The 15,478-nt window shown below is 40.7% G+C and overlaps 1 long non-coding RNA gene across 1 annotated transcript; it reads left to right on the forward strand.

The window, feature by feature from the left end:
• Positions 1-1,829: 1,829 nt before the first annotated feature.
• LOC124869820 lies at positions 1,830-5,911 on the forward strand. Its single transcript, XR_007038663.1, has 3 exons — positions 1,830-1,903; positions 4,634-4,783; positions 5,713-5,911. It is a non-coding gene; the product is annotated as an uncharacterized LOC124869820 (long non-coding RNA).
• Positions 5,912-15,478: the final 9,567 nt, after the last annotated feature.

Consider the following 15,478-nt stretch of genomic DNA (forward strand, 5'->3'; position numbering starts at 1 on the left):
TATGAGGTTATATGGTTGCTGGGGAGATATCCACAGATAGAACGATTGTGTATGTGTACTGCATAGCAGCGAGGGGTATATAAAGGTATTTGTGGCCCCTCCAAAACGGACAACACACAGACGTTTCTAGGTACCAGTGTGAGTGTGTGTCCCCTCTCTGAATTCAGATTGGTTTTTTATAAACTTGTGGAAGCGTACAACTGATCTCTGACTGAGGATTGTCCTTTGGGTGCCAAATAAAAGAGTCGGAGAGAGGTGAGGAGTAATGTAAGAGTTAACTGACGGCCAGTAAAGTTTTCCTACCTCAACATAATAAATAATACAATTTTGATTTATAAACATGACATTCTGCAGTGACCATTCAGAAACTGCTTGCTGTATCCTTGATGGTTGTTCAGGAGGCTCCACTTCTTCTGCTTCTGGGTCTGACTCAGGCTCAAAGAAGTATGGCTCTACTGTTGCGCATCTGCTGGCAGCCATTGTCACTTGTATAAAGTGCTGGCCGCACCCCCAACATTGAGTTAGATACAACTAATTTGGATTAAAGTGACAGAGCTCTAAAACAGCTCATTTTGAAAGGAGCTAAAAATTGTGGGAACCGAGGAGGTGAAATTATTTTGTGCGAAAAATGAAATAAATATATTTTGTATACCCCTTAGACCTCTCCCAGATGTTTAAAAAGAAGTATGATACGTCACCTTTGAAGAATCTATTTCTTATAATACTATGATACTTCATGCAGACAGGAAAAAACTGTTCGTGCTGTGAGGTTTAACACTCTTCACCCTGTAGGTAATGTTTAAAGTTTGGGTTGAAGAGACACACTGAGAGCAGCAAAGGGCTTCGGGACAACATCACGTTCTGCCAACACGCAGTTTCCCTGCCCAGAGTTATTTAAAGGCAGAAAGGTCAGGGCCATTTTATTTAACCTCCTGTCACTGACTCCCTGGAAGGCTTTCCATTAGTGAGCAGCACACTCTGTACGCTGTGTTTGCTTGACAGAGTGGAGGAAGATCTGCAAATCTGAACTGAACACGTTCACACATTTTTGTGGTTAGATTAAAACTGACTTATCGGAGTTGGATGTGATGTTCTGACGTTTGCTTTTGCATAAGATACGCCATTTCTGTGCACGATTGGTCTGACTAATGTGGCATACCAGCCGGACCAGAGACTTCTTCACAAAGCAGAACATCTGTTTAAATATCTGCAGCAGGTTTGGGCTTTAGAAACAACCCTGTTGCTTTAAAACAGTAATGACACAATTATACCAAACAGACAACCCAGACTGTCTAATTTAAACAAATGTCACATAGGGATGCTCTATTCTCACTGCAGAGCAGTGAAAGTCATAAATAATAGGTCAACATGGAAACTATATCATGACAACCTTTGGGAACTCGGTGCAACCAGACAGATTACGCATCTTTAAGCGTTAAAGTCTTTGATTCAGTTTTATTTAGACAGCTCAGAGTCTTAAAACCTTTCAATTTCCAAACAGTTGCATCAGACCACGTATTTCTTCCAGCAGCAGAACTTCCTGAGCCACACTGTACCTCAGCCTGTGATCCGAGTTCATCCTATCCAGCTGCTAGCCCTGATATGGCGAACAAATCCAGGACTGACCAGCAGCATGTACCACACTTTCTTTTGAAAGCTTATTTTTATGATTTAATCGTCATAACAAAAGAGAAAAATAATTCTCCAGGAGTTTGTCTCCCCCTGAAGGCACTTTAGATGTCCTGGAAGCTCCAATATCAGTGGCAGCTCTGACACGTCTGTCACTGACAGTAACCATCCTTAGGCCAGCACGAAGACCATGGACTGGTGAAGAAAACACCCACTGGCTGTTAAATATGACCAGCGGGTTGAACCTTCAATCAGAATCTACACTGCTGTTCAGGTTAGGTTTCAGTTTAAGGCTGAAGGTATTTAAATAAGAAAACAGGATACCCCTGAATAGACAAGTTCTGCCTAGTTACTGCAATCAAGATTTTCTGATTGGCTTAAATTGTCCTGACTACAAAATAACCGTAAAATGCAGATCTTGGGTAGAAATTTCAGAGAATGTTTATTCTATATCATTATAGTACAGAGAAGATAATGTTCTTTGATAACTAGAATTCTTTAGACACAAGTAGGGACATAAAATGATCTGTGATTGATTGAATTGATTGAAAATGTTTCTGTGTCTGGGACCACTTAGAATACCTTGAAGGCTTTGGTGGTCATGATCTGTAGCAGTTGGAGTTTCGGTGTATTCCTATGTTTGCCTTCCCATTATTGTTACCTGTTTTGTTTGTGGTCGGTTTCCCTGATCCACACAGTAGCTTCCCTCAGTGTCTCAGCTTCCTGCACTCTCCATCTGCTCATTAACTCACCTGTTTCCAGCAATCAAGCTAGCCAGCAGAAATGCTTCTTGGTTTTCTCAGTCAGTGTCAGATCCTCTGTTGTTGCCACCAGCCTGTGTTGCTGTTGGCTTGAATTCATTTAGTATTTAGATCTCCCAGCTTTCCCCTGCCCCTCTGGCCCTTCTGCTCAGCTCATAATTCTTGTTTATTATGATTTGTACCTGTTATGACCTGTCCAACCTGTTGCCTGAACCTGGTATGGCCTGTTGTGCTGTCACAAATTTATTGAAGTCAATGTTCAATAGGGCAGGAGTTTTTTCCCCTTTTGTAGAACACATCTGCCACTGGGACTACGAGCCATTCAGTTTGGATATTCTAAACGTCTCAGCCTTACTGAAAGGTTACTCACCCAAAGCAGACAATATTGGTAAGTGAACATTAAGTTTTTACTTGCCTTTATCAGTGCAGCACAATGTGTCAAATTGTAGTTTTCATCTCATTTTCATCTCATATTGTAATCACAAGGGAGTGTTTGGATGCAATATTTGGTGTAGTATCAAACTCTGGATTCCTGTTGGATGAACTCGGTCTTGGTTTAAGATAGTCAGGGAAGGTGGTATAGACATCATGATCACATTCAGCAGTAAAGCTGCAAGTTTGTGTTTTTGCAATATTGTCCAGTCTTGATATCATTGATTCTGCTGACACTCCTGTGAGCTGTTAATTTAAAAAAAGGAAGTTCTTGTTAGGACTTTCCTTTAACTTTATTAACAGCTGAAAAGAGGTCCATTAATCAAAGGTGGTCCCAAGTCATTGTTTTGTCATGAGTAAATCATGTCTTTTCATCTTAGTCCAGAGTCAACAAATGAATCTCCCAAGTTATTTTTATGGCAGCTCTGGCATCCCATACTTTATACTGATACAGCCAGTGGTGGCCCTCGTGGTACTGAAGCTGCCTGAACATTAAGATGAAGCGTTGTGCTGCATAGTAGCCAACCGCTGTTTGAGTGATGCAGCACGCATTGTTTTTTTTCTTTTTCAAACTTTGTGCAGAACTCCCTGATAGCTCTCCCTGCTCCTCTCCACCACCATCAGTCTTTGCTGCCATCGTAGGAAGCAGAAGAAAGAAAAAGATAACTACCTCGGTAGATGCAATGTGCTTGTTGTAGCAACAGGAGGAGGAAATACTGGTAATGCAGGCTAGATCACGCACCTGGGCCGGTTCTTTTACCTTGAAACACTTTCTGTGTAGAGTAAGATATCAAGTCTTTTCAAGTCAAAGGGTTCAAGTCCAAGTAAAGTCATGAGTCATTGGCGTACAAGTCCAAGTCAAGTCCAAAGAGTTTTATGATTTTTATCAAGTCGAGTCCAAAGTTATTAAATTCATGACTTGAGTCTGACCTAATTCTAAATTATGACCCAAGTCCACTTCTCTGCCCTGAGTGAATGTTGTACTGTGGTTAGATTAGTCAGAACTGTCATTGTTTTACTTATTTGAGCACCAGCCACTTTAAAATCAGCTGCAGTATCACTGTACTGGCTGCCGATGATATATGAAGGAAATCTCTGCCTGTTTTTTCTATATGACAGACATAAAAACACATGGGAGGCATTTCAATGAAATATTCAGTCTAGACGTGAACATAACCTGCTCTGCAGAAGGACATGAGTTAGCAAGAGAAATCTTCATTTTATCTTTAATAATGTCAGAAGTTTTTTTTCAGAGGAATCACATTAAAGAAGCATGTTTGATACCTGCTTTAATGACCACCAGAGGTCATATATTTAAAAACCCAGAGCTGTAGTTTAAGATAGACCACACTCTATTCATCCATAATAACCACCACTAAACCAGTTACAATGGGCACAACAGTTGTTTCCCCTACTTTGTAACAAATGTGTTTCATCGTATACAAGCAGGACTGGCCTTGTTCTCCAGTCCTTACTCTCATTGAGCACATTTCCCTTCTGTCCTTTAATGGAATAAGAGCCAGAATCAGCTGGCCATGTTCTGGTGTCATCTCTGTGGTGGCTGCTGACCTATGGCCCGTGTCAGTTAATACATCGTCTTCAATCAGCCGTACTGTCACCTTGCTCAGGTCGGCTGGAAGATTCTCCAGCATCACTCAGTTCTTTGTACAGCCACACAAATCTGACAGAACAACATTTCCTCTGCACAGAGAAGTGGAAACAGCCGAGAAAAACTCGACATGCGACCAGGAAAGACTGGAGTGGTCTTTCGAAGTGCCAAACATCTTAAAACAACTTTTGTTCTATTGTAGGTCACTGTGGATGAGAAATGATAAAATCTTCACATGGAGCTGAATATAACTACGCAACATGCTCAGCGAGAGGTTTTAGGGGAATTTCAGCAACAAATGTCAACAAAAATGTGTGAAAGTCAACTCCTAGCATCCTCTGCAATTACTCTGGTAAATATGCACAAAAGCCATCAATTCTTCTAGTGAGCTCACACAGAACCACAGAACCCCCCCAGAAAATAGGCCAACATCATCACTGATCCTCCACCGTACTTTACAGTAAGCAAGAGGTTCAGCTAGCCAAAGGCTAACAGTGAAGTAAGGTTAGCAGTATGAACTGTCAGTACTTCTTTCAGAAAATGTGCAGCAACAAACACTACAACTCATCAAGCTAAGAAGCAGCTCAGAGTCTTCAAGGAAGTATTTCTTTGAAGACTCTGAGCAGGAGTCGGTCGTGGCAGATGGCCTGGTTCTGCCGGAGGTTTCTTCCTGTTAAAAGGGAGTTTTTCCTCTCCACTGTCGCTACATGCATGCTCAGTCTGAGAGATTTCTGCAAAGTCAACGTCAGCCACTGTCCACTATCTCTACATGCTCATCCGGGAGCAGTGAATGCACAAGTCACTGACTCGATGCAATCTGCTGGGTTTCCTCATATAGAAAATTTTTTTACCAATTTGAATAATAAACTAAATCCAAATGCACTGTTTGATAGTTAGTATTAATTGGAATGTATGAACCTCAATTGAAATCTGTATGATTTGATCGAATTGACTTTGTAAAGTACCTTCAGACGTCATGTGTTGTGAATTGGCACCACATAAATAAAACTGAACTGAATTGAATCCTAAAGGAAGCATTTCTTCAATACTTCTCATCTGTCACCTTGAGAATAACACTGGGAAGCAGAAAAGTTAAAACCACCAAATGAACTATTAGTTATTGAACAGTAAAGGTCAGGAGAAAGAAGAATTAAAAACAATTAAAATCTTAAATCTTAGCTTTCTTAGCTTTCAATTTAGAAAATAATACCTAAACACATTGAAAATATTTACCACATCACCAGAAAGTACCTCGTCTCTGTAACCACTTTATTCCTGCAGCTAAACAGAAAACGGAAGATAAAACAGATCCAGTGGTAGGAGACACTAGTAAGGACTCCAGAGGAACAAAAAAGCTACATTCACCCCAAAGGTTGAGGAGATAAAGCTGCTGGAAAGTGCTTCCATCTGTGGTCTGCTTCTCCCTCTAGTCTGTAGAGGAACTGACACCTTACATTCAGGCCTGGTGGTTGTTTGAAGCTTCAGGATCAGAGCAGACCTTTTATTTGCAAATTATTATTTTTGTAGTTTTAAATGCGACATTAAAATGATCCACTGAATCAAACCAGGCTAATTATTGACTAAAGGAAGGACAGTAAAAGTTAATCTGGAGGAGACATGACTGAAGAAGATGTTTGGGTAAGAGAACGAACTTACCATGGAAACTGAGGGGAGATCCAGGAGGTTCTACAGAGGATCTAAATATGGCTCTGAAAGGTAAGAGTCTTGGACATTAAGTTTTAGATGGAACAAGTATTCAAGAAGTTCGAGGCATGATCAGGTGAGTCTTTTCTTCTGACCTTTTGCTATGAAAAACATGGAGAACAGGAGAGCATTCAAATACTGATAGGATCAAGACAAGGTTAGAATTTAGCTTGATTTCTAACCAGTACATATGATCATCAGGCATCGAGTGGTTGTCAGACACCTCCTTATATACCCAGAGGTGGATTAGAAGATATTAGACAGGTGCGACTGCAACAGACCCCACCCCCAGGTGGAGTATCTTCAACTCAGGCAACAGATAAACAAACATGTCACGCTCCAAAACCATGGTAATATATTGCTCAAAATAACAGATTACATTCAATTTTGTAGAAAAGAATCCCCAAACATTTAGTTTTTAGTCTCTTGTAGTTGAGTTTAGAGTGCAGAAAATCACCAAGATAGGAGCTCCAACTAGAATATTTCCAACACACCATGTCCACAGTCACACTGTATAAGATTATTTACTAAAGCAGCCTCAGTAAACCTGCCTAACGATGGTTCTCATATGGTGAGGAGAATCAAACACTGAGTTGTAGAGTTTCACGTCTACCAGGACAGGTGAAACTAGTCCCTCAATGAATGGACTGAAGGACTGGAAATAGTCTAGGAAAGCAGACCTAAAAAAGCAACATGTCCAGCCTGTGTGCAGAAACATAAAAAGCTTCAAGAAGGTGAGATGTGCAGATGCAAGGACCCCTGTTAGTTTCTATTTGTACACATGTGGGTAGTGGACCAATCTTTGAGAAGGTCCAGGGCTGTATTTAGTCCTGGCCCACCCCTGGTCTCATCTGCTTCAGTTAAAGTCCCAGTGGAGAAATCCACCTTTATGTGATGGTAGAACAGAAAATACTGTTCTGCAACTGTTTGGGCTTTAGATAGCATCTACTGGTGGTTATGGAACCTTCACTGCAGTTACTTAACATTAAGCTTCAGAGATTTTGTAACCTCCTAACAATCTTCTTCACTCTATGTGGGGAAGGATAAACTTGGTTCCTTGTCCAGTCTGGTCTGTCATAGTTTCAACTTCTGAAGAGCAACACATAAGCAATTAAGCTCATGCAAGGCACACCTCCCCTTCTGCGGACTGGAAATAGAAATGGAGATCAAAATCATCGGGGAGTCAGAAAAGATCCAATGAAATATCGCAGGATGACCTTAACCTGTTAGGGTTTTTATGACTTTTTGTATTGTTTATCACTCATCTAAGTGCTTTTCCCTCCTTACATGTTACAGGGAGGGAGATGGTCACAAGAATGAGTTATGTTTTTATTCTTTTATTATTTTACTAGCAGCATCTGGGGGCTATACACCAGGTGCCCACTTCCCACTTCCTCAAGACAAATGAACCCTAACCTTTCTGACCCCCCCCACACACACACACACACACACACACAAACACACACACACACACACACACACACACACCCTGAATGTTTGTCGAACTGTGTGTGACCAAGCATGTATAAATAAAGAGAGAGGGGTGCCAACACTTTGTAGTTTTGCACTGCAGAGTGTGACCTACCCTTGCCGCAAGTATAACTTGACTGTGTTGTTTCCTTACCTCTGAGTTGACTAAATAATACCTATCATAACCCCTCATTCCAACGGTAAATACATACTCTGGATTTAAGGGGAGCAGAAGCCAGACGTATCTAACATACATGTAGACACTGTTTGCACATTAAATAATGAAGGCGCTGATGAAGATGGGTGTTCAGTTCTATTCCAGGAGATCGGGATGGGGGGGTCCCATTAGGTCCAGTAGTAACTGGGGTGTGAAACAGAATTAAAGGATCAGTTCTGCTAATGCATCAATCACAGTTAATGGCTTTGGCAAACCAGTTTCTCAGGGGTTTGCAACCAACGTGCAAAACTCAGATTTGATTTTCACATGATTCAGCTGACATTAAATGGATAAAACCCGACCGGTTGACTTCAACACCTCCATAGAAAAACCAACAAACATGAGATGTACACTGAACAAACTTCTATCACTGAACCTCTGACAACGTTTCTGTTACCCAAGCAGAGATAACATCTAGCCCATGAAGTTCACTTCATAATCAGAAACTTCAGCTTCTATTTTCCAATCAGTTTATTTCTTCCCCAAAGCAGAAACACACCCACATCCATCCCATAGCCCTTATCTTTTCCTCTGACTGTTTCATGGTACAAGTAAATCTCATATGCTGTGCTGACATTTACACATTTATTTTTCTTCATGATTGGAAAATTATTATTAAGAATTTATTATTTCTTAAATCAGATGTTTACCAGACAGGTTATTTCTCAATAACTCATCTCTTTCTGTAGAAGTGAGGACTTTTCCTTGTGAACCTCTTTTATTTATGGGAGGAATAAATCTTGCAGCAGCAGAAATCATTTGAGAGACACGGTTCTGCCATAAATATTTAATCACCACAACAACTTTTCACTTGGATTCTTGAATTTCCTAAATAAAGCAGAAATGGGAGAATTTTCCTGAATATTTCTCCTAGGTGTAATTAAAAACTTTAGTTTTGTATTTTAAAGACCAGAAGCACATTTTGACAAACATAAACAAAAGAGACAGACTCATTTAAGTTTAATGCCATTATTTAGGAATATTGTTTGCAATTCATGCCCAGGACACTGAAAACCATCCTAAACTGGGAATGTTCTGAGTGATGCTGCAGACCGGTTCCATCAAGCAGAGTACATAAGAGAAATCCTGGATGCTGCAGTCTCTGTGTGTTATCTGGGCAGAGATATACCAGGTCACTATCTATTTCTGGAAGTAGAACCAGCGCCGACTGTCTAGACAGTCTACTGACCCGGGTCCATTCTGCTCATCCTTTCGGAAACTATAATCCTGGCTCTACCACCTATTGAGATTCAGGTTTTTGGCTTTGAGGCAAACCTCACCTGCTTTTATGGAGATTTGACAGATGAAGTAAAAAGGCTGCCATGCACCAAAGACTCAGGGACACATGGAACCAAATCGAGTAACAATGAATACATTTTCACAAAAAACAGAAAGCAAACTAAAGAATTAGAACGCTTACGATACAAAGGTCAGTCACATTAAAACAGTTTTACTTTTAGTTTAAAATGACGCCAAACTATATATGGAGTTGATGTTTTAAATGCCTTTTAGCATTATAGTGATGATCATATTTAGCATTTCTAAAACAGAAGTCTCTGAGTGTATATTCCAGTAAATACACTCCTACTTTGACTTAAAAGACTGCCATTATTTCCATTTGTTGCATGTTCCATGTCAGAGGATGAAAGCTCAAAAAACTTCTTTTCTCTAATAAATTTCACCTTCCTGTTATCTGCAGAAAATCCTGCTCTCTTTAGCTTTCTCAGAGTCATAATGAGCTGTAGATGTGTCTGGAGATGTTGCAGAATATACAATATCCCTTTAAATAGCTTTTTACCTCTCTGTGCTTCCTCTCCTTTCTTTTTTAAACACTTCACCCACTGAAAGTAGCTAGTGATGAGGTTTCTTCACTCAGTGAAGCATCCGCACTAAAGAGTGTTGTTGCTAACAACGTTTTAGCTATGATGCATTCACTGATCAGGAATAAATATGAAAAAGCTCAAAATTCCTCAGTTTCAAGCCAGCTAATCAGTGCATCTCTTTTATTAAACAGGTAAAAACTCACAAAAATGACTTTGGATTTTTTCTCAATCTCATTATTACAGTGAGAGAGCACAGTGGACAAAAAAGTTTGAAGGAAAGGCTTTGGACACATCTTTGTTATAATCATTATTAATGAGTAGTAAGGAAATGTGACTTTCTGATGCTCTTCCTTATTAGAAATAACACTTTGGTGTCTAATCTGGGTACTCTCCCCAGGGAATCTGTAACATTATACACCGTGTTCTTTTAGATCAAACCCCTTTTAAATAAACACATTCAGATCTGGTCTTACTTAATCATTGGAACATTTAGTCAGAATTATAGTTTGAAAACAACAGGAGTGAAGAGTTTTTGTTGTATTAAAGTCACTTTTCAGGTGTTTCAAACAGGAAATGAAGGCAGGTTGTGAAGCACTGATGCAGGCATCAGATATTAATTCATTAAACTGATGATTAAAGCTGCATTAGGACCTGGTTGGCTGCTACTCATCACTTTACAGAAATGCTGTGAAGTAACTTCAGTCATCTGCGCTCAGGAAGCCGGCCTGTGATTGGACACAAGCCGAACCAGAAGATGCACCCTGGCTTTGAACAAGATGTACTGTAGTTTTTTCTAGTCCCCCAGGGTCACTGTCGGCCAAGCAAACTGTTCAAGAACAAAGACAATATTTCCAGGTGCGACCTTGGCTTGTGTTCATTTCCAATTTTCAGGTGGTGCAACAGCCGGTGCATGCTGCAGAATGAAGCTCAACACAATCTGATACCAAGCTTGAAGTTAAGCACAAAAACTGAGGACAATTACATGCAGAGGACTAGTTAAGATACCAAATGTTACAACCACCTCTTTACTCATGTTATTTGATCTTTTGGCAGCAGTAGCTCAGTCGATGCCCTCCTCTAGGAAGGTGTCACAGCTAAACACAGAGCCAGGCCAGGTGTAGTTCCTATGAAGAGAAAAACAGAGAGAAAACACAAGTAAACCTGCTTTGGTTCATTCTGTTTGACCGCAGCTTTCTGAAACATTTCAGTCAGGCTGGGTTCTGGATTTTGACTAGGCCATCCCATCACCTTGATTCCTTTCTATTTAAGTGATTCTGCTGTAGTTTTGCTGCTATGTTTGGGCTCATTGTCCTGTCAATGACCCAGTTTAGTCCAAGGTTCATCTCTCTGATAGATGGCTGGGTATACAGAGGAGTTCATGGTCTGCTCAATGACTAGAAGGTGCCCAGGTCCAGGTGCTAGTATGCTATACTTGGTTTTCTCAAAACACGGTTCAGTGCATTGGGGTTTATCAAGCAAAAAAAATTTTTTTTTTTCTAGCTAAAACCCACGTTTGTGATTGTAAATTAAATCTGGCTTGACCTAAAACATCTCACAGTTTGTATTTGGAGACATCAGCCCACTGACTGTGTGTCTGATTCCCTATCAGATGCTCTGGCATGTTGTTCCTCGTGCAGCAGAAGCTGTTAATTATAGCAGGCAGTTCACAGCTTTGCTAGCAATGCTTCGGCGCTCCACAACATACCAACTGTCAGCTTAATCACAGAGCAGTTCGACGACACCAGCCGCGCCGCGATGGCTCTGCCTCGCCTCGCCTCTTCCCACTCTCCTAAACATGACAAGACACTGCAGCCACGTGGGCTCAACCTGTTCGACTTGTGGTGTGAAGGGGAAACACAGCAAAGCCTAAAGTCAGTTATAATCAAACTGTTGGATATTACTGAACCTTAAAGGGGTATGTTTAATCCACTCTCATGCTCCTAATGCTGAAGATTTTAGAGAAAATTGAATTTGAAAGGTAAAATTTTACCTTGTTTGCTTGAATGTGATGTTTATTTTACCTTTTTATAAGTTTACAAAGGAAATTTTGGTTTAGGATTTAACCCAATATGAGTTTATAGCTAGAATGATATAGATTTAATAACCCTGTAAAAACTGTTTCAGGTGCAGTTATTATTAAAACTGATTTTCTGGCTGACATAAATCACAGCTTGAATCAACATGCAGATTCAGCGTCCTGAATGGAACAATATGTATATACTGCAGTAAGAAGTGAAGAAGCATCAAATGGGTTCCAGCAGGGTGGATTACAAAAACAATGTGGCACCGACCACAAAAATCGCCACTGTGATGAACGTTCTTGTTTCCAGGCAGATTAAGAGAGAAAAGTTTCCAGGAAGATGAGAGAAAGAGAAATAAAAATTGTTGGACAGTCAGAGGAGGAAAAGCTGGTAAGTTCATACTGAGTGATTTCAGGCTTTTCTCTCAGTCTGAGCTGCAGGCAGACCTCTCTGTCTCAATGAAAACCTCTAACGGCTGTTACACCTTGACATCCGATCTCTCTGCAGAGGGATGCAAGATCAAGGTGGGTGTCGGTTTTATTAGAAAAATAAAATGAACTATTTTAGTGACTTAATAACACGGTAGGGTTTTCTTTTTGATTTTCTTGTACACACGTTTGCATGCATGAATATGCAGATATGCACACATCTACATGTACGTGTGACTGAGTGGACAGAGTTCTCCTCAATTACCTCTACTTGTGAATTTCCAAAAGGCTGCCAACAGTTCCTAATCCTGTGTGATCCACAACAAACAGCTGTAAGACCCTAAAAGGATAAAAAACAGCTGAACGTTTCTGTAAACCTTTCATATCTCCTGGGATCTGCTGAAAATGTACTCCTTTAAAGCAAGGCAAGGCAAGGCAAGGCAAGGCAAGGCAAGGCAAGGCAAGGCAAGGCAAGGCAAGGCAAGGCAAGGCAAGGCAAGGCAAGGCAAGGCAAGGCAAGGCAAGGCAAGGCAAGGCAAGGCAAGGCAAGACAAGCTTTTTTGCATAGCACTTTAAGCAACAAAACAGTTTAAAAATACACTGCAGTGGCATGAGAAAGGAAAGTAAAACAAGTATATCTCTTCTGGCCCATTATGCATTCAGGTAATGGAGGAATATTGCTTTAAAACTTGGCCACCTCTAGACCATAACTGAGAGCCTTCTTAGTGCTCTGTAACCTTCCCCCTAAACAGTTTTAGGAGAGTCCAGCTCAGCCACAGTCAGTCAGGGAGGGGCCTTCTGCAGTGAACTGCTTCTCACTTCACACAGCCGTGCTCGGTTCCAAGGTGGAAATTTCCAGGTAACCATGGGAGCCTGAATAATATGATGTTCTTTAATATCTTCTTCCTCTGACTTTATGTTAAACAACTCACAGATATCTAAGTTTAAGTGTTGTTCACTCAGTCATGGTGCCACACTGAAGAGTATTGCCCTAACCTGTGGTTTATTTACTGATAAAGAGAAATAAATGTGAGTTATGAGCTTCCAGCTGGTCAATCAAGCTGAAATTGTTTGATTCTGGCCACATGCTGGCGTCACGCTGCAACTGCATTTTTGATATAGCTTGTTGTAGTTGGATAATAGTTGCAATCCTTTCTTTTTCATTTGAATGTGTAATATGACAAACATTAAACATTCTCTTATTAAAATATATATATTTTTTTGTCTATGATTGTGGTCATAGATGTCAGAGTATATCTAGGTGATCACATAGATATCTTTATTTGGAGATATTAGTAAGAGCCAGAAAAAATTGAAAAAACAGAAGAGGAAACAGAAATTTCTCCTCCTGATTATAAGGATTAATCTGATGGAAGCGATGGAGATGCGCACCAACTCACCACCTGTTAAACAGCAGGCAGAGCAGGTTTTTGAGCGTATTCATCCGTGAACAGCTGCTGTACAGTGCAGCATCAAGTGTTCCTCATCTCCTGCAGCTGCCACTTGAGACGGAGATGTTGGTGAAGCTACAGAAGTGAGCTCAGAACACAGCCTGACCTCGTTCTGCAGCTTTTCACTCGCAATAATTCCTGTATGACTTGTAAACTGGTGCCGCTGTTCAGAGACGACGGCTTGGTGCTCCTGTGGGGTTTCACCCAGAGGAAGCAGACAAGAACACAGAGACGCTGAGCAGACTGGCCGGGTGAATTTCAGCGACTCATTAATGGTCCATTTCTGTCTGGAGTCACAGAAAATATGACATCCTGTCCTGGAGAGGCTCAAAAATAGCTGCTTATTAACTGACCTCTCTGACGAACACACTCCTTCACCTTCCACAAGAACACACACAGATTCATTTTTACTCCAACTGATCTATGTACATGGTACAGTTGCTATAAACACACAAGCCAATGGATTTATGCAGCACAGAAATGGGTAACTCAATATTTTAGAAATTTGTTGTTAGACTTTGTTACATTTTCTCATCAATGGACATTATTTAAATTTAACCTCAGAAGGGTTCCTGCATAAATAAGTGCAAATTCAACTTAATGAATATGACATTTTCTCAGTCAATGAGCCAATCAACTGTTGCATTATGCGGTTTCAGTTCAATTCAGTTTATTTATATTGAGCCAAATGGCAACAAAACCTATTCATATTCTGTCAAGTCATGTAGGCTGAATTGCATACAGTTCAGTCAGTCTTTTCTTCCACAGTGGGTCATGGGGAAGCTGGTGCCTATCTCCAGCGGTCTATGGGCAGGAGGCGGGGTTCACCCTGGACAGGTCGCCAGTCCATCGCAGGGCAACACAGACACACACAGGACAAACAACCACACACACACTCATTCACACATAAGGGCAATTTAGAGACCAATTAACCTAACAGTCATGTTTTTGGACTGTGGGAGGAAGCCGGAGTACCCACAGAGAACCCACATGTGCACAGGGAGAACATGCAAACTCCATGAAGAAAGAGCCCTGGCCGAGAGTCGAACCCAGAACCTTCTTGGCAACAGCAAGGACACCGTGCTACCAACTGTGCCACCGTGCAGCCCTACATATAGTTCAGTGCTATCCTAATTATAACACAAAACAATCTAAGTCAGCTAATCATATTTTATTAACCATATAAAGACGGCTAAGGAAGCCCAGGCGAGTGCGTTGAGTTGTTGCTTTTGTGGCAATCTCTCAGCCTGAGAAAGCACATGGAGTGAGTGGAAGTAGGAAGCAACATCATGGAGAACCAGAACCAGGCTCATTTTCAGTCATCTGCTGAGGCGGGCAAGAGGTTGAGAGGACAGAGCAGGTAGCCAAAGACCACAGAAGGGCCGGGCTACAAATAGTTTCTAGGTTAAAGGAAAAACAGAGAGTATACAAAGTTATTGGCAGCAATGACTTGTATCTATGGCTCAGTCCAGAAGAGAGACAGAAGCCCTGGGCTGGAGATACTGGCTGTGGAAGGAGAAAATTAGTAAACATAAAGAGAACACAAAAAAAACTAACGGCAACAATATTTTACGACTGTTGTTGTATGGAGCAGCTTTCTTCTTTAAATATAAATGGAACTGTGCAATGCTTTTCTATGATTGGTGGAGCCAGAAGCCACATGGATGCGGATTGGTCACCTGATAGGAGATGACACAAATGATACTGCTGCGAACCTCCCACCATTCAGCCTCTGCTTGTCCCAACCAGCCACACCTTTACCTGGGAACCAGCTTAGTTTTCTCCTGTTTATATCTAATATATATATATATATATATGTGTATGTATATGTATGTATGTATGTATGTATATATATATGTGTATATGTGTATGTATATATATATGTATATTTGTATATATATATATGTACATGTATGTATGTATGTATGTATGT

This window comes from Girardinichthys multiradiatus, chromosome 6, assembly GCF_021462225.1.
Source record: "Girardinichthys multiradiatus isolate DD_20200921_A chromosome 6, DD_fGirMul_XY1, whole genome shotgun sequence".
Lineage (NCBI taxonomy): Eukaryota > Metazoa > Chordata > Actinopteri > Cyprinodontiformes > Goodeidae > Girardinichthys > Girardinichthys multiradiatus.